Source organism: Apium graveolens, chromosome 8 (assembly GCF_009905375.1).
Source record: "Apium graveolens cultivar Ventura chromosome 8, ASM990537v1, whole genome shotgun sequence".
Lineage (NCBI taxonomy): Eukaryota > Viridiplantae > Streptophyta > Magnoliopsida > Apiales > Apiaceae > Apium > Apium graveolens.
The window spans coordinates 20975316-20995698 of record NC_133654.1 but is presented as its reverse complement, the minus strand read 5'-3'; positions in this window follow the sequence as shown (position 1 = coordinate 20995698).

The following is a 20383-nucleotide window of genomic DNA, read 5'->3' as shown; positions in this document are numbered from 1 at the left end:
GAATTTATATAAATAATGATAAAATAGTTTTATTATTATTTATTTCTACTACCGGCTTAATATTGAACCTACAGGGTCATACCATAAAAGAGAATGATTTAATGGTGGAGGAATTAATTAATAATGACTGATAATTATTTATTTATGAAATAAATAATTAATTAGCAAATTTAATAATTGATTAAATGAGATTTAATTGATTATAAATTAATTAAGAAAAGGTTCTTAATATTATTAATTAAGAATTTAATTTTTGGAAATTAAATCAAGTGAGAGAATAATTTCTAAAGAGTTTAGAAAAAGGATTAATAATTAAAATGTGTTTTAATCATTAGTGAGAATAATAAAGGGTTAATAATAATAATATTTTATGAGAAAATTTTCAGCTGAAAATTTTGCCTATAAATATACTATTATAAACCCTATTTTTGCCTCAACCAAAAAGATTTACAAAACCCAAATTCTCTCCATCTCTGTAACACCCCCAAATCCGGGGTCGGGGATCCAGGTTGTCACGAGTTCCATTTCCCTTATCAATACTTAATCTTAACAGTCAACCAAATACTGCGTACTGTGACCCCGCAATATACACACACACACACAACAAGTTATAGTCTCAGAGATGAATACCAAAAATAACACAAGTCATTTTATTCCATAATTATCAACCATTTCACCTTAAAAAGGGTTTCTGAATAATTTACATATTCTTTGCCATTATTATAATTTATAAATATACATAAGTCTAGTATATCGAAATTTGAAAGCCTAGCATATTGGTAGATCCTACCTCAGCTACACGGCATCAACGCCTACAGGAAACTGCGAAACGTTTCCTATCTACTCGCGAATTGGGAGCTTGATCCTGTTCATCTTGTCTATCTGTTGTTGTGTGATGAAAGAAGAAAGCAAGGGTGAGCAACAAGCTCACCGAAATAATATGTATAATGATTAACAATATATGAGCATTCTCATAGTACTCATGAAAGTCTTGGTCAAGAAGAAATGAACCAAGTTTGATATCTTAATGCGACCAAGTCGCAAAATATTCAGTATATATATACATATATACTTTTCACAATCTTTGAAATCCTCTGACATGTATAATATACACAGAGTTCCAGTTTATAACTGTATAAAAATATCGCTGCAAGGTGATCTCATATATCTAACCTTGTCTCAACGTTTTTCTGAAAATCTTTGACATGCACAAGATAATCATTTACTAGATATAAGTTTAAAAGATGAAGTTACAAGATACTCCAATATACTTATATATTTTCCGAATACTACTTGAACTACCACCGTTCAAGGTATAATCTGTTTCAAAAGTTCATCACATAGATGAGACTACAAGATAAGATTTGAATAGATTCAATCCTTGAAATATTATTGAATGAAATGAAGTTACGATATACTTCATTAAGTCCCGATATATATATATATATATATATATATATATCCATATATATCTCTCATACATTTCCTGAAAACCTCTGTCATGTAAAGTATGAACAGAGTTGCAATATCCAATGAATTTGGAAAGAAAAGAATTTTGGCATAAACCCGATATCTTGCTGATCAGGCAAAGATACCAATAAGTAACCTTTTCTACTGTAGATGGATGAATTCCTCGCTGGTCATCACCCTGGCCGCATTAGGATCTCGCGCTAGACCATTACCCGGCCACTCACGCGTGGATGGACTGCCGCCCAGCCTCTTACACCTTCATAGACCGTACCCCGGCATGTCGCTTATGCCGACTCAATTAGATGGACTTACTTCCCGAACGTTGGGCAAGTAATCAAATTGTTTTCTCAAAACAGCAACCTCGTTGCGAATATAAAATACACCACAGAGCCGGATCCCCAAGATTTTTGAGCGAATATTCAAGTCTCCTTAGAAAGGAAGATCTTAAATCCGAAAACGAGTTTTGGGATCTGCTCTAACTTTTAAAATCATTTTGAAGACTCGAAAATACTTTTAAGAATGTTTGGAGTAAGGCCGATTTAATGAAATAAATCAATCCCGATATATTAGAAAATATCTGAATATTATTATTTAAATAATATTCCCATAAGGATAATCCTTATAAAAATAATTGAAGTAACAGTTTTAAAACTTATACTTGAAATGAATAATAAATAACCAAAGATATACTTATACGAAAGTACGATCTTTATTTGAATAATCGAAAATAAGTTTGATTATCGAAACATTATCCTTTAATAAAATAAAGAATATTATTTAATAAATAAGCGGAGTCATAAGTCCTCAAATAAATATTCAAAATAATATTCATTAAATAAAATAAACGGAGTCTTAAGTCATCGAATGAATATTGAAAATAATATTCATTAAATAAAATAAAGTTATCGAATAAACCTTATTCGATTAATAGTTTTGAAAACTATATCAATATATATATATATATATATATATATATATATATATATATATATATATATATTATACTCGGGAACATCGACTCCCGGTTTAGAAAAATGTTCACCTTTGGGTCCCCTATACTAAGGGTATACGCAACTACTGCTTATCTCTAGCATAGGTAGTATGCAACTTATAAGCAATTGAATCAACAATTAAAAATCAAGATTACGAAAACAGGCATGCATATATACCATAACACATGCTCCAATATATCGCAAGATTTGCTAACAACAATCATGCATTTATCACAATATAATGCATATACATATATACATCACAACAACAGTATAACGGGTAGAAAACTTGCCTGAGTGTTCCGGGGTAGACTTAGGCTTAGAGTGGGTCCGATAATCTATGAACAACAACATAAGTCGGAATTAAACCCCGGTGGCTTAAGAAACTAGACTTTAACCAATTGAACCCTAACGTTCACTTATGGTAACTTCTACGCTTAACGAATCACATAAGTCATTCGAGTACCCTCGGCTCCACCATTTTTAATAAATTAACCATTAATAATTTTAAGGAGATTCTTTCGCGAGTACTCTACCAACTGACTAATCCACTTTACATAATTGTTTCATACTCCAATTAGTCATTTAAGGGCCTTAACCAAGGTTTCAAAGTAAGGCGAGGGGTAATGGTTCGTCCGCGAAACGCTGTTACTTAAAACGGTTGTTTCTCCTAAACCGTACATCGGATTCAAGCGAACCACATATCAAAACGAAGCTCGTAACATGAACTATCTAAACATGGCAATGGTCAAAACCTAACAGTGAGTTCACGGGTCCTAATGTTAAGAACAAAAACAGTCTAGGGTAATCGGACATTACGACGACTATGTTTACGCGATTACCAATTTCGTACAACTCCAATTCAATTCATAAACAACCCACAATCATCACCATTCCACCATCATTCAACCACAATACAATATCATTCAACCATAACTCAATATCTCAACTTATTCATCTAAACCAAGTCAAAAATGTGGCCAAGAACTTTAAATCCAACAAGTATCACTCCTAACTCCAAAATCAACAAAACCACTTACTAAACAAAGCTCTAAACATGATTACACACCCATTACACTAACCCATCATCTAAACATTAGGAAATCGAAACAACAAAACTTAAGACTAAGATCATGAAGAGTTATACCTTCTTTGAAGCTTTTAATCCATGAAAGATCCTTGAAATACCCATGGAAGCCTTAATCTAACCTCCTACAAGCTTGATCTTTCAAAGAAATCAAAAACACAAAAATTAATTTCAAGAAAGTACTATTCACCATCTTCTTGAATGATTTATAGGAAATGCTAGGAAAGGATTTTGAAGCTAAGATTCCTAGGAAGTATGTAACTTAACTAGGAGAAGCTAGGATAATTACCTTGTAAATTAGCAAGTGGAGGAGCTTGGACTTCCCATTTCTTAAGGAAGAGGCCGAGAGCTCTTGCTTGGAAAGGTATAGAAAATGTGTTTTTGTGATTTGTGATTTGTTTGGTTGGTTGTTTTGCTTTTGTTTTGTTTAATTATCTTTTAACCATGTAAAATTGTGTGGCTTGAAATCAACCACCCTTCCTTCCCTTTTTGTCATGCTTAGGTCATCAATCCTATGTTATCTTCCCATGCTTGTCCTCTTCTTATTGGTTTGATGACATCATACTCATTAATCTCTTTGATTAGCTCCTAATTACTTGGCTAATGACCTCTGATCTGTTATACGGTTCGCTTAACTTTCATTTTCGTTTATCGTTTGAGGGATCATACCCGGGATCTTATTACTTGGGTTTCCTTAACCTTTCTCAATACATTATATTCCTTTTATGATCCTCTCTTATAATCCTTGAATTTAAATCATTTTTTCCTATTACCTTATACTCAATTCTTTCGGTATCTGGTGGATTTTTGGGAAAAATCAAAGTGTTCGAATTTGGATTATGACGATATTTATATACACTTATATACCACATAGAGTACTAATAATATCTCAGAAGATCAATAAAAGAACCCCTACATAGTGTGGTATGAAAAATTTTCTTATTCAAAATAATTAGCAAAATCACTATTCATAAGGGTTTCAAAAATTCCAAAAATTAGGGTTATTACAATCTCCTCCTCCTTCATTACATCATTTTCTTGGTGGATACCGGTGGAGTGCTTCACACTTGAGGAGCAGCTGCTAAGGATCTCCGTTCATCGTTCTTGGATCGCTATTAAAGACCTCCATCTTTCCATTAATGTAAAACTTCTTAAGGTAAACATACTGAACTACGAATTAAATATTATTTTTTCGCATGGATCCTGCGGAGGGTTTCGGTTTTTTAAGATTAAATTTACGTTTTCACTGCGTTTATGTGCTAAAAACCCTTCAATGGCATCAGAGCTACTTGCGAAAAGTTTTTAATTCATTTATGTGTTTAACTGTTTTCGATATATGAGCATGTACGTGATTCGCCATGATTTGATGTTGATATAATATGCTTAAATATGTATGGTTTTGAATATATGATATTCATGTGAGTTGTATATTCATAAGATGATTATGTAATCTGTATATATATTGATATATACATGATTTATGTTTGTTCTAATTATGAGAATCATATTTGATACGGATTCTGAATTGGCTGCTGCAGATTTGCTGAAATCTGGGTCTGGTGTCCGATTTACGCAAACGAATACCCTATTCCATAGGTAAACGAGCGTCTGAACAAAACTGATAGTAAAAGCTATCAACGACTCGTCTGTAAGGCGTTTGACGTCATTTACTCCCCGTAAACAGTGATTCTTGTTTTTCTGATTTGATTCTGATTTTTCTGATTTTTGTCATATTTCCTTTTATGATTAGATCATGGATAATATGATATGTTAAGATCAGATTATGTGTTTTAACATGCTTTTATGTGTTGTATGAGCATGGTGGATGGTTATGGCCTTTCGACCTTAGTGTAATGATTTTGGTTTTGGTTTTAAATACGACTTGCATGTCGTCAATCTTTGTAATCATAAATCTCGAATGTAACTCGAGTTATTCTTGTAAGTTCATTAGATTAGTTTTACTTTCAATCATGTAATGTAATTGAAGACTCAAGAATGCTATCCAATGGAGGTGATACAAAGAAGAAGATGAGGTATACAAGAAGTCTAAACAAAGTAGAAGACTTATGTAATAAGTAGTTGTATTTATTTCCATCACCATACTAGATTGACCTTGATCTTAATCATGAGCTTGATAAAGATCACATAGGATGGGGCCATAACCAAACACATTTACTTTATTGTGCTTTACATTTACTTGTTTATTTAATTTTATAATGAGATATATGCCTATGTTTACCATGCGATGATAGATTTAGGTGAACTTAAATCAATATAAGGCGTGCTCTAGAAAATCTAGAATCGTTTCTTGCCTTAACAATAAATATTATGAATACGATCATGAGATTCTTGTGTTTATGAAACACGTAATTGAATATGAATTTTCAATATTGAGAGAAAGGATGATTCTGTCAACAACAGATTTCTATCTGTAAGAAAGGGTTATTAAATGACGCCTCTTGACAATGCTCCACCCGATTTGGGAATCATCTGATTATCGATTATTGATTTGAAATATTTAATTTTAAAGGAAGAATCTCTTTATAATATGATTATGATTGTAACGTAATATAATCCCTCTAAAATTAAATAATATCAAGTAGTAATTGGCCAATGACACAACGGGCTTGTGTCGGTCATAGCCTTCCAACATGGTAGAAAGTGGTTCTTATTTTTAAATCATTGTCGTTTCGTGCTACAGCCGAGGGCTTTGATTTCGAAATAAGAAATACTTGTCTATTACATAGAGATGTGTACATTGAATTAGAATCTAAAGGTCGGTACGTGCTACAGCCATGGGCCGTTGGAGACTGATTCAATTGTACGAAATGTTGGGTTAGACTTGACTTAAAATATTGAGTTTGTCGTGCCACAGCCGTGACTCAATTATTCAAGAGGCTAAATTTATATTAGGGAATAACATAAGATGTAATTGACAAGAGTTGTCTGCCTATTGAATATCACATGACGTTTCGTGCCACAGCCGAGGTTGTGTGATGAAATGTAGGATCCCTATTCCCACTAGCATTATGAATGCTTAATTTTCACTTAGGGGGTTGAACCAAATTAGATAAACTAGTGGGAGACACTTATTAATAAAGACCCAATTCATATAGTGTTTTGAAATGAAATTGAATAATTTCTAAAGTGTTGTTATGTGTTTATCATTTACAGATTTACTATATTCGTCATGTCTTCTGCACTATCACTCCGAAGCATACTAGATGCTCACAAGTTGACTGGTACTAATTTAGCTGTTTGTTTTCACTGTAACAAGTTGGGGCACTGGAAGAGGAACTGCAAGGTTTACATTGCAGAATTGAAGAAGAAGAAGGGTAGTAAGACTACCGCTTCTGATTTAGGCATGTTCATGATCGAAGTTAATATGTCACCAGGTCAAATTTCTACTTGGGTATTAGATACCGCCTGTGGTTCTCATATTTGCAATTCGTTGCAAGGACTAAAGGGAAGCAGGACTCTTGAAAAAGATGAGGTGATTCTACGTATGGGCAATGGAGCAAGGGTTGCGGCCATATCTGTAGGATCATTTAGTTTACATATGCCTACGGGCAAGACTATTATTTTGAATAATTGTTATTACATTCCCTCTATTGTGAGGAATATTGTTTCTATTCCTATGTTGGATGTGGATGATTTTTCATTTATTATTAAGAATAATGAATGTGCTATCCTTAGAGATAATGTTCTTTTTGGACGTGGCATTTTAAATAATGGTCTGTATGTATGTGACGTAGAGCATGATTTACTTCAGATTGAACAAACTAATAAAAGAAAACGAGATGATGAAAATCTGACCTATTTATGACACTGTAGGCTAGGTCATATTAGTGAAAATAGACTGCGGACATTGCATAAGGAAGGGTTTCTTGACCCCTTTGATTTTGAATCATATCCTACATGCGAGTCTTGTCTATTGGGTGAAATGACCAAATCTCCATTTAGTGGACATGGAGAGAGGGCTGCAGATTTGCTAGGATTGGTACACACAGATGTATGTGGACCAATGTCTACGCAAGCCATGGGTGGATTTTCGTACTTCATTACTTTAATAGATGATAGATCTAGATTCAGATATGTGTATTTGATGAAACACAAGTCTGAAGCCTTTAAAAAGTTCAAAGAATATAAACATGAAGTGGAGACACAAACCAAACACAGTATTATAACTCTTCGATCAGATCGAGGTGGTGAATACTTGAATGGAAAGTTTCTAGATTATCTCAAAAAAATGGTATAATCTCCCAGTGGACTCCTCCATATACTCCACAGTTAAATGAGGTATCTGAAAGGAGAAATCGAACTTTGTTAGACATGGTTCGGTCCATGATGAGCTATGCGAATCTTCCAGTATTCTTATGGGGTTATGCATTGGAAACCTCATCATATTTACTGAATAAGGTGCCTTCCAAATCTGTTCCTCAAATACCATATGAGATATGGAAAGAAAGGAAACCGAGTCTTAAACACATTAAGATTTGGGGATGTCCAGCTTATGTCAAGAAAGTTGACCCATATAAGCTGGAATCTCGATCCGTAAAATGTAATTTTGTGGGATATCCTAAAGAGACTTTGGGGTATTACTTTTACACTGATCATCGGGTGTTTGTCTCCAGACATGCTACCTTCTTGGAAAAGGAGTTTATCCTTGAAGGAAATAGTGGGAGCAAAATTGAACTTGATGAAGTTCAAGAAGCACAAACTACTACGGATCAAGTGGAAACACCTGTTCAGACTGAACAACCTTTTGTGGAACAGCCCATTCGTAGGACAGGGAGAGTGTCTCGCCAACCTGAGAGGTATTATGGCCTTGTCATTAAGAATGACAATGAGTTGTCAATCATTGATGATGACGACCCTGTGACCTATAATGAGGCTATGAGTAGTGTTGACTCAGAGAAATGGCATAGTGCCATGAAATCCGAAATGGAATCTATGTATACCAACCAAGTATGGACTCTGGTTGAGGCGCCTGAAGGTGTTAAGCCTATTGGGTATAAATGGGTATACAAAAGAAAGATTGGAGCAGATAGCCAGGTGGAGACCTATAAGGCCAGGCTCGTGGCAAAAGGATTCAAACAAAGGCAAGGGATTGACTTTGATGAAACTTTTTCGCCTGTAGCCCTGTTAAAATTAATTCGGATTTTGCTTGCGATTGCTGCTTACTACGACTATGAGATCTGGCAAATGGACGTGAAAACGGCCTTCTTCAATGGGGAACTTGAGGAGGAAGTGTATATGACACAGCCAGAGGGTTTTCTTTCCAAGGGAAATGAACACCTAGTGTGTAAGCTGCTGCGAACCATATATGGTTTAAGGAAAGCTTCTCGTAGATGGAACATCCGTTTTGATGAGACAATCAAAGAGTTTGGTTTTATCAAAAAACATAGATGAACCATGTGTCTACAAGAAGGTTAGTGGGAGCGCGGTAACATTTCTTGTATTGTATGTGGATGACATACTTCTTATAGGAAATGATATACCGATGCTACAATCAGTCAAAGTATGACTATCAAAGAACTTCACCATGAAGGACTTGGGAGAAGCATCCTACATTCTCGGTATGAAGATCAATAGAGATAGATCTAGAAGAATGATAGGTCTTACCCAGGGTACATACATCCAGAAAGTGCTTAAAAGGTTTAGCATGGAAAACTCCAAAAGAGGTCTCATACCGATGAGCCATGGAGTGTCCCTTTCCGAAAAAATATCTCCTAAGACACCTGAGGAAAGAGAGCGTATGAGTAAGATTCCTTATGCTTCAGCCATATGATCTATCATGTATGCGATGTTGTGTACAAGGCCTGATGTTACTTATTCAATTAGTGTGATGAGCAGATATCAGTCCAATCCAGGTGAAGACTACTGGAAAGCAGTGAAAAACATCCTTAAGTACCTGCGAAGGACTCAGGACATTTTTCTTGTTTATGGTGGTGAATCTGAGTTGAAAATAGAGGAGATGTCAACGTCGAGAGAGTTGACACACATAACAACGTAGCAGACCCACTCACAAATCCACTTTCTCAGAGTCACTTTGATAGTCATAAAGACAAGATGGGTATTAGATACCAGAGTGATTGGCTTTAGTACAAGTGGGAGATTGAAAGAGATATGTCCTAGGTCCAATCATGTATGAGGATTTAGGAATAACTTTTATGTAATCTGTTTTGATTTCATTGATATTAATAAAAGACTTGTTTTGTTTTTATTGCGGGCTTCATCTATTTAAATGTTTAAATAAGATATATCACAGTTTAGAGTAAAGCTTTTTATGGATTATGATGAGATCATAATAATGAGACCTAAAAGATGATAACTCTAAACTTAAATAGTTCCTGGTCGTAGGATTACTAACTGGTAATTAATAATCCGCAAAGATCGGTACATACTATACTTGCTTCATTATGAAGGATGTCTGTTCTCATAGACATTTGTGTGGTGACACTATAGCTAGTATGTAGGTACTTATTATAGAATAAGTTCACTGAACATGACTCACACAGCTGAACAACTGATGGAGTTCACTCACGTGTCAGCAGTTGTTCATATAGTGATAGTTGTACAAGTATCCTTAGACTTGAGGTCATCATAGTCATCTTTAATGAAGTATCCCATACGATGTAGAATAAATATGATTAATTAATTAATCATATTTAATGAATTAGAGAATTTATATAAATAATGATAAAATAGTTTTATTATTATTTATTTCTACTACCGACTTAATATTGAACCTACAGGGTCACACCATAAAAGAGAATGATTTAATGATGGAGGAATTAATTAATAATGGCTGATAATTATTTATTTATGAAATAAATAATTAATTGGCAAATTTAATAATTAATTAAATGAGATTTAATTGATTATAAATTAATTAAGAAAAGGTTCTTAATATTATTAATTAAGAATTTAATTTTTGGAAATTAAATCAAGTGAGAGAATTATTTCTAAAGAGTTTAAAAAAAGGATTAATGATTAAAAGGTGTTTTAATTATTAGTGAGAATAATAAAGGTTTAATAATAGTAATATTTTATGGAAAAAATTTCAGCTGAAAATTTTGCCTATAAATATACTATTATAAACCCTATTTTTGCCTCAACCAAAAAGATTTACAAAACCCTAATTCTCTCCATCTCCTCCTCCATTACATCGTTTTCTTGGTGGATACCGGTGGAGTGCTTCACACCTGAGGAGCAGCTGCTAAGGATCTCCGTTCATCGTTCTTGGATCGCTATTAAAGACCTCCATCTTTCCATTAACGTAAAGCTTCTTACGGTAAACATACTGAACTACGAATTACATATTATTTTTTCGCATGGATCCTGCGGAGGGTTTCGGGTTTTTAAGATAAAATTTACGTTTTCGCTGCATTTATGTGCTAAAAACCCTTCAGTTAGACAACCCCCCGAGATGCTGACCTCCATCAACTCGCTCATCCCCTTTGCTATGCGGGGAATGGATATACTGGGGCCTTTCCCCATGGCCACGACACAAAGGAAGTTCCTGATTGTAGCCATTGATTATTTTACTAAATGGATTGAAGCCAAACCTTTGGCCAAAATCACAACTAAGCAGGTTGCACAATTCCTGTGGGAAAATATCATGTGCCGGTATGGAATTCCCCGCATCCTAGTCACTGACAATGGAACACAATTCAATAATGATGAATTCAAGAAGTATTGTGAGGAGAATGAAATTGAGTTACGACTTACCTCTGTGGCTCACCCGGAAGCCAATGGGCAAGCGGAAGTGGTGAATCGAATAATCCTGGATGGACTAAAGAAGAGGATCGAGAAGTCGAGGAATAACTGGGTGGATGAAATACTCCCAATACTATGGGCCTATAGGACTACCTGTAGAGTCACGACTGGAGCAACTCCCTTCATGTTAGCATATGGGGCAGAAGCAGTTGTTCCTGTAGAGATATCACATTCCTCCCCCAGGATTCAAGCTTTCAATGCTGAGGAAAATGAGGAAGGGCAAAGGTTAGCCCTGGATCTAATTGATGAAGTGCGAGACGAGGAACATGCGAAGATATTGGAATATCAAAAAAATGCTTCATTCTACTACAACCTAAGGGTTAAAGAAAGGTTCTTCAAACAGGGTGACTTAGTCTTAAGGAAGGTGGAAACTTCTGGTGTAGGGTAGAAAGGGAAGCTTGCCCCAAATTGGGAAGCGCCATACAAGGTCAAGAGTGTTCAAGGTAGAGGAACCTACAAGCTTGAAACTATGGATGGTTTTGAAGTCCCGAGAACTTGGCACACACAAAACCTGAAGATTTACTATGTGTGAAACGGTTGAGCACGATTCTCACTTGTCAAGATGACATGTAGATTGAAAAGCACCTTGAAGCTTTGCTTGCTTAGGATTTACATATTTTAGTTTTATTTTGAGGTTTATTAAGACCGGTGTAAGGGATGAATCCCAACAATTTGTGAAATTCAGAAAGTTTTCAAAATATGTTTTGAATTCCAGTAACAAAACAAGTAAACTAAGTGCATGAGATGAAAATATAAAGTTCGATAAATAAAACAAGTTCAAATAAATAATACAAAGTCTGATAAATAAAGTCTTGAAGACAAGATAAAATAGATAAGCCACGCAGGGCTGGAAAAGATCTAAGGAGTAGATGTGCCCTCGGTATCCACATCATCATCTCCTCCGCTCTCCCTGGAAGTCTCTGTCGTCTCGGAGGAGGAAGAACTATCATCCTCAGCCGTCTTGGAAGACGACTCAGGAGGAGGAAGAAGTGGGTCCCGAGGGATACGATCCGAGACAACCACTCGGGTACGAAACCTCTGCAGTAAAGCCTCGCCATCAGGACAGACATAGTCCGCCGGGTTAATATCAGGACATGCCTCGTTTACGATCCCAAGGGTCGTGTCTCATCCAGTCCTAAAAAACCCAGGGAAGACTGAATCGTCTCTCACCCTCATGGACTGGGTAAACTCCTCCGAGTCCAAATAGTTGTCAATTGCCTTATCTTTCTCCGCCCTTAGCACCACCAGCTCAGCGTTGGACTCTCCGAGCTCCTCCTCCTTACGCTTCAGCTTCCGCTCCAAAGCGACGTACTTCTTCTGCTGCCTCCTGAGGGCATTATCAGCTTTGTCAGAGGCCCTCTTCCATAATTCAGCTTGCCTCACAGCGCCTTGAAAGTAGGCGTTAGATTGAAACGAAACAATAAACAAAAGTGTAAGGCAAGTGAATGCTACAAGTAAGAAAGAAAAATTTCAAGAAATAATCATACCGAGGCTAAGGACTGAGCTCCCATGAGCTTTATCCTCTCCAAGTCAGGAGTAGCCACCACATCGGTGAAGTCCTTGGGAGTTACGCCATGGTAAGACCAATCCCAGGCGTGCTTCATGGATCCAACCACGGTCTCCCCTCGGCGGAATCCCCAGAGAGGCTGAAAGGCGCCCGTAGCTGCAGAGACAGGAGCAGCAGTAGTGATAGGGGCACTATGGCCCTCAGCTCCCTCAGCCGGAACCTCCACCATGGGCTCCTTATGCTTCCATAGGAAGTTAGGCCCCGTATCCTTTCCTCGAGTATCCAGGCACGCAAGGCGAGCCTTCTTCATCCTGGCAGTCTCCTCAACGAGAGGTACATTATCCTCGTTGATCTCCTTAGCAGCTGCAAAACAAGAGAAAAAACAAAATAAGTGGTGTCAATAATGCATGAAACAAAATAAAAAATGATAAGGGAAGACAAATACCATGTTGAGAAACAGAGGATAGCCCCACGTGGATGGGGGAGAACTCCTCTAAATGAGTCCAGCTGATAGTGGCACCGTCATCCCGAGTAAGCTCATCATAAATGATAGTTTCCTCGGGGGTTAAGTGAATGAATTTGAGGCTACCATCACTAACCTTCCCGAAGGAAGATCTGAAGAGGGTTCCCCAGTCACCATTCTCCTACCTTAACCCGACAAAACTATTCCTCCAATTTTGGTTATTGTCGGGAATGGAGGCGCTGTTAAAAATGTGCTTACACTTGCGCCTTTGTTTAACGTAGACCCAACCACAATTACCAGAAGAACTGTTGTAACATTGAAAAACCTTCCTAAAAACAGCTACAGATAAGGGAAAACCTCCCCGAAGACAATAAATCATGAAACATAAAATATTCCTTCAGGCGTTTGGAGGAAGCTGACAGGGGTTTATTTGCAAATCAGCTAGGAGGTGAGGAATAAAGGGGTGAAAAGGAAACCTAAGCCCAGCATCAAGGGCATCTGTGTAAACAAAAAGAGTATCGAGTTTCCAGTGGCAGGTACGGTCGCCACCAGAAACTGGAACTAGCATAAGGGGAGGACGGACATTGTAACGTGCATTTAACTTATCATAATCTATATTGTGCCATGTATTGCAATGATTAAAAGAGTCAAGATGTGCAGTGGAAGGATATTCGTCCCCCCTAGTATTAATCATATTTATCAAAGACATGTAAGAAGAGCATATTTCGACATCTTTACCTCGTTTTGAAGCCGAGGCAATCTTGGCCGCTCTCTCAGCACCTTTGTCTGCCATTGATGGAGGTTGAAGGAAACCTTGAAACTTTGGATGGAAGGAAGGAAGCCGGAAAAGGCTTGGAAATGGCCAGAAAACTCTTAGAGAAAGAAGAATATTGAGAGTGTTGAGAGAAGAGGAAGGTGTTTAAGAAATGAGTGAAGTGAGAAGTGTGAGGAAAACACTCTCCCATCCCACTCTTATATAGGCACAAAGAAGGCTAATTGGGCCTAGGAAAGCCCATTTGGGCCCAAGAAAAGAATACTCTGGAAAGTTCTAGTAGATTTTGGAAAAATCCAAGTAAATCCTGGAAACAAATAGAAGATTCTAGAAAAATCTGGAGTTTGGGCCTAAAAAGAAGGCCCAGCCCAAACTTTATTGGGCCTAGGGGTAATAAAAGCCCAGAGTAAAAGCCCAGCTCAAAAAAAGTAATGAAATTAAATCTTGTTGGGCTTGGAAATAAACAAAGCCCAAAAAAGGGTCCGGGAAATTGAAATTAAAGGCCCAAAGAGAGAAAGCCCAGTAAAGGGCTGGCCCAACAAAAAAAGAGGCCCAGGAAAATAAGGACAAAAAATTGTTGTTTTCTGACCTAGTTCGACCAAGATTAACACTATGTTTTTGGTCTAATGGTCTAGGTCGAAATTACCTTCGACCAGGGCTAGAAGGGGAGTATAATTCGGTCAAAACATAAATTCTGACCAAAAATTCCTGCTCAAAAAAATAAAATAAAATCCTGATCGAAAAATCGACCAGGAATTGAGGTCGAACACTTCTCCTCAAAATTGTTTTCGACTTGAGCTTAAAAAGGCTAATTCAGTGAGAAAATAGGCATCTTGACCGAAAAAGGCAAATTCCTGATCGCCAAAAAAAAAATCCTGATCGAAAAATCGACCAGGAATTGAGGTCGAACACTTCTCCTCGAAATTGTTTTCGACCTGGGCTTAAAAAAGGCTAATTCGGTCATAAAATAGGCATCTTGACCGAAAAAAGGCAAAATCCTGATCACCAAAAATAAAATAAAATTATATAGGGCGAAAATCCTGGCCGAAATTCGACCAGGATTCCTGCTTGAATTGGTCTTGCTCGAAAGAGCTTCGATCAGGGCAATTAGGAGCCTAATTTGACCAGATATTAATTCAGCAATCAATTGAACTAGTATGACAAACAGATTATCATACCGAAAGTCATGCTAGTTCAAACAGATTGTCATACCGAAAGTCATGCTAGTTCAAATAGATTGTCATACCGAAAGTCATGCTAGTTCAAACAGATTGTCATACCGAAAGTCATGCTAGTTCAAAAAGATTGTCATACCGAAAGTCATGCTAGTTCAAACAGATTGTCATACCGAAAGTCATGCTAGTTCAAACAGATTGTTATACCGAAAGTCATGCTAGTTCAAATGAATTAGCTATGGAATTGTCTTGCCATTTCAAGGTAATTTGATCAGAGACATAAAAAAAAGAGAGAAAAAAGAAAAAAATAAGGAAAAATTCCAGAATTAAGGCAAAAATTCCTAAAAATTAAGGAAAAAATCCCAGAATTAAGGGAAAAATTCCTAAAAATTAAGGAAAAATCCCAGAATTAAGGGAAAAAATCCTGGAAATTAAGGAAAAATCCCAGAATTAAGGGAAAAATTCCTAAAAATTAAGGAAAAATCCCAGAATTAAGGGAAAAAATCCTGGAAGTTAAGGAAAAATCCTAGAATTAAGGGAAAAAATCCTGGAAATTAAGGAAAAATCCCATAATTAAGGGAAAAATTCCAGAAAATTAAGGAAAAATCCCAGAATTAAAGGAAAATTCCTGGAAATTAAGAAAAAAAATCCAAAATTAAGGGAAATATTTCTGGAAATAAAGGAAAAGTTCCATAAATTCAGGGAAAATTCCTGGAAATTAAGATAATTCCTAAATAATAAGGATAAAATCAAATCGTTGTAAATATGTAGGTCGCTCCACACCTTACGCAAAAACGATACCTTGTAAGGGAACGAATGAACTTAACTTCTGCGAAACCTAGTCACTGTTTCCCAAAAGTTGGGGGGCAAATGATAGGGAAGAAAATAAGGCCTGGATATGTAATTAATGTTGCATTAATCATATCAGAATTGGGCCAACATCTAGGCCCATTTGAGAAGGCCCAAAACCCTGAATATTAATTAGTTTCGTAATTAATTAATAAGGGATAAGTCAGCTGATAAGATGAGTCCTACTGGAGAAATAAATCCCTGTAGATTGACCTCCACGGAACCTGGTGGGATAAGGAATCAGCTTCCTACTTCTTAGGACTCCAAAGTCCATTCTAATTCTGAGACTTGACCACCAATTCTCCTAACCCAAGTCCAATTCAAGGACTCACAACATCTATATAAGGGGCCTCATCCCACAAATCAGAACTATGTTTTTGGCTTGATCCTTAGCAATCAACAAGGTACATAGGCATCTTGTTAAGGCAGATTGAGTCACGAAACACAAGAGCAGTCAAATCGAGCCTCGAAGCTCACGTTCCCTAGTAATAAACATAACAATTATTATACCTTAGTTTTTGATCCATAACAATTTTGTACATTTCTAAATTGATTTTCAATAAATTAATATGATTATTAGAATTATATTATAATTGTACTTTTTTAATAATCAATTATACTGTAATAAATAATATAATTAGATAATAATGGTGATGTATAATAAGAAAATGCAAGGATTACCCCACTTTTAAAATTGGATGCCCGAAAATACATATTAGCGTAGAATATTGGTAAAATACCGACCAACTTAAGCGTACTAATATTTTGTTTAAACTATACACATGTTTCTTATGCGTGATCATTGCAATTAAAGTTTTGAGTTTGCTGAATACGAATGTTCAACATGCGTATCAAATATTAAAAGAAAATTATAAGAACATGCATGTTCGATATGTTTATGCCTAGATATATACAAAACATATATTTTCGTGATGTATTACCCACATTTGTGTTTAGTGGGCATCTTTGGCAATCCTTCCCACCGCTGGATAAATTAGGTTGGGTTTTAAGAGTAAAAATTAGAAATTTTGACATAGCACCCCTACTATTATGATTTTTAAAAATTATTTAAATAAATTAACTCGGTCCGTGCTTTACACGGGTTATCAACTAGTATTAATATAAGCCTGTTTAATTTATTTTTTAATTTCCTATAAATATTACTTAAACAAATCCAATATCCTAAGAGTGTCAAACTAAACAGTGAGAATGCCAAATATTATTTTTAGAAAGTATACATTATCTTTAGCTAATCATTTTATCTCCGTTTTCTTCAAGGAAGAAAAAATTAAAATCAAAATTTACAGCCTTGTTAGTTTCACCCTACTCTCTTGCATAAATATTTGTCTCCTCATCATTGTATCCTTCCTTCTTGAAAACTTCTAACATATACATACATATATTTCGTACACCAAGCTTGAAGTTTACAGTGAATAAAAATGTCCAATACTAATACATTTCCAAGCTCTAGTACTATCTCTCATCTTGCTCAAATATTGTGAGTTTTTTTTCTTTGTCTTTTAAACCCCCTTTATTTTCTTCTTTTTGGAGTCCCACTATGTTAGGCCCATGTTTCGAGTGGGGCTGAAGAAGATCCGATATGACGCGGGCCGAAAGAAGGTCGGTCCAAGAATGGAAATCAGGAGCGGTCTTGTAATTGAAATGACACAGTCTCCTGGATATAACATCCACTACTCCCTTAAAGTGGAACGGGCCGAATGTCATGGAGGTGGACGTTAACTTAATTCAGGTGATATATACACAATAGAGAGGTTCATTTTGACATACACAGATTATAGTACTATCTCGTATCCTGAATTACCCATACTTGACCGATTAACTTATTTTCACACCGGAGATGAATCGGGGGGATCATCCCTCGCATTCTTCTCTTTGCAGGCCGAAGTCTATTCAACAAGGCGAAGACAAGGTCGGCAGAAATTAGGTTATAACATTTGGCACCGTTTTTGGGAATACAGGATTAAGTTCTGAGATTTAAAACGATGACTAAAGGAAATGATGAACACTGCCCTCCGGGGTTCATCGATCCAAAGCCAAACCACACATAACTGTCTACTATCACCCCTCAGAATTGGGAGCCGGATTTCGATGAGGAAGCCAAAATAACCCCAACCCCTGAAGAGCAAGAGATGTTGAGGAAGCTGAGGGCTAAGAAATTAGCCAAGAAAAAGGGAAAATCCAAAAGGGTCGATGAGGCTGAGCAGGCAAGGGCTAGGAAATGGGAGGGCGATGCACTGAAACTGAAGGCCATCAAACTGAGAAGGGAGGAGTTTGAATTGGAAGAGAAGGTGCTCTTGAGGAAACTGAAGGAGAAAAGGCTCTCAGAAAGAGGAGCGTGCCTATTTTGAGAAAGATGAGTCCACAGACTCTGACTCACACCACATGAGGAGGAGAACGAAGGTCGCTCTGACTTCGGACTCCGACTAGGAGGAAGATGGTGATGTGTCTGGCACCAAGCTGTCCAGGATTAAAAAGGCCATGTTTGGGGATAGGAAATTTAACCGTGAACCAGTGATGACCGAAGAGATAGAGGCATATCGGCTTCTCCAAAGGGAGGAGAAACAGTTCCCGAAAATGAAAGAATTCAATGAGAGGGGAGATCCCGAAGACCATTATGACAAGTATGAACTGTTAATGACAGGCATGGGTCAGAGACACATGATGTTGTGTAAGATGTTTAAGACCTACTTGAAAGGAGCCGCTTTGATGAGGTACAAATCGCTTCAGCCACGATCGATCCACTCATATGAGCAATTGAAGGGAAAGTTCATAAGGCACTACTCACATCTATGCCAAAGAGAGAAGGATACTGAGACTCTCATCCACTGCCGACACAGGGCGAATGAGTCCTTGGGTGACTACCTAGCAAGGTTCAAAGAGGAAGCGGGGATGGTCACCAATTTGAATAAAATGAAGGCTATGGGATACTTAACCACTGGACTGGATTCGACCAAAGGTAAGAAACTCATATCCTCACTCTATGATTATCCCCCCAAGTCCCTTAATGATATATATGTGAGGGGTGAGAACATCTGAAGAAAGATGGAGATCTTGAAGGGGTATAGAGAACCCCGAAGAGAGGACCGAAACAGGCAGTCCCGCCGCTATAAGTATTTCCGAGTGTCCAACCATGACCGAAGGGATGATCATAGGAATGATAGTAAGAAGCAGACTGATTGGGGAATAGGAAGGCCGAGAGATAGAGATTCGACTGCGTTTACACCTCTTAACGCGCCGATCTCTAAAATTCTCCATGAGGTTAAGGGCAAGCCAGGCTTCGTCCGCCCTGTCAAAATGAAAATGGTCGATCATAAGAAGAACACAGACAAGTACTGTGACTATTATCAGGATAAAGGACACAATACCGATGAATGCTTCCACTTGAAGAAATTGATGGAGAAAATGATCAAAGCAGGAAAGCTTAATGAATTTGTAAGGGACCTAAGGGACAAGTCGGAAAAGACTGACACAAGAAATCCGAGGCCCAAAGAACGGTATTGGGGAGAGGTGTAGACCATTTCGGGAGATAGTGCTCGTGGTCTTTACAGCAAGAACGCTAGAAAGAGATATGCTCTCTAGGTCTACAACTTGTATCTGTTCCCCCCTTCCAGACAGGCGATGCCCCTCTCATTAACGAGGAGGATTATGAGGATGTCATATTGCCTCGTGAGGATCCCTTGGTGATCAACCCCATAATTGAAGAAAATAAGATATGGAAAGTTATGGTTAATGGAGGAAGCTCGACAACCATCATATTCCATCAGACGTATACCGAGATGAACTTATCGGGACTGTAAATGGAACCTTGCTGAGAGGCACCCCTCGAAGCTTTCGGTGAACATCACATCCATTGTGAAGGTACAATCACTTTACCCGTTCTCATTGGTAAAATGCCCTACATTGCTAAATAACATGTCAAGTTCTACGTCGTAAGAGTGGAAAGCCCGTATAATGCACTGATTGAGTTAGATAAATTTGGGGCTGACTTATCTTGCCTGATTGCTAAGCCTGCGACCGAAGTTGAGGAAGTCAAACTTTACGCTGGATATTCGGGAAAGATGGTCTGTATAGGTAAAAATATGGAACCTGGCCTGAAAGAGAAAGTTATTGCCATAATAAGATAGTACCATGACGTCTTTGCATGAGGTCCCGAAGAAATGTATGGGCTAGATTCGAAGACGGATAAACATTGCTTAAATGTAAAGCTCGAGGCCAAGCCCGTCAGACAAAGAAAGAGGTCCTTTGCCTCAGAACGGCAGAAGGTT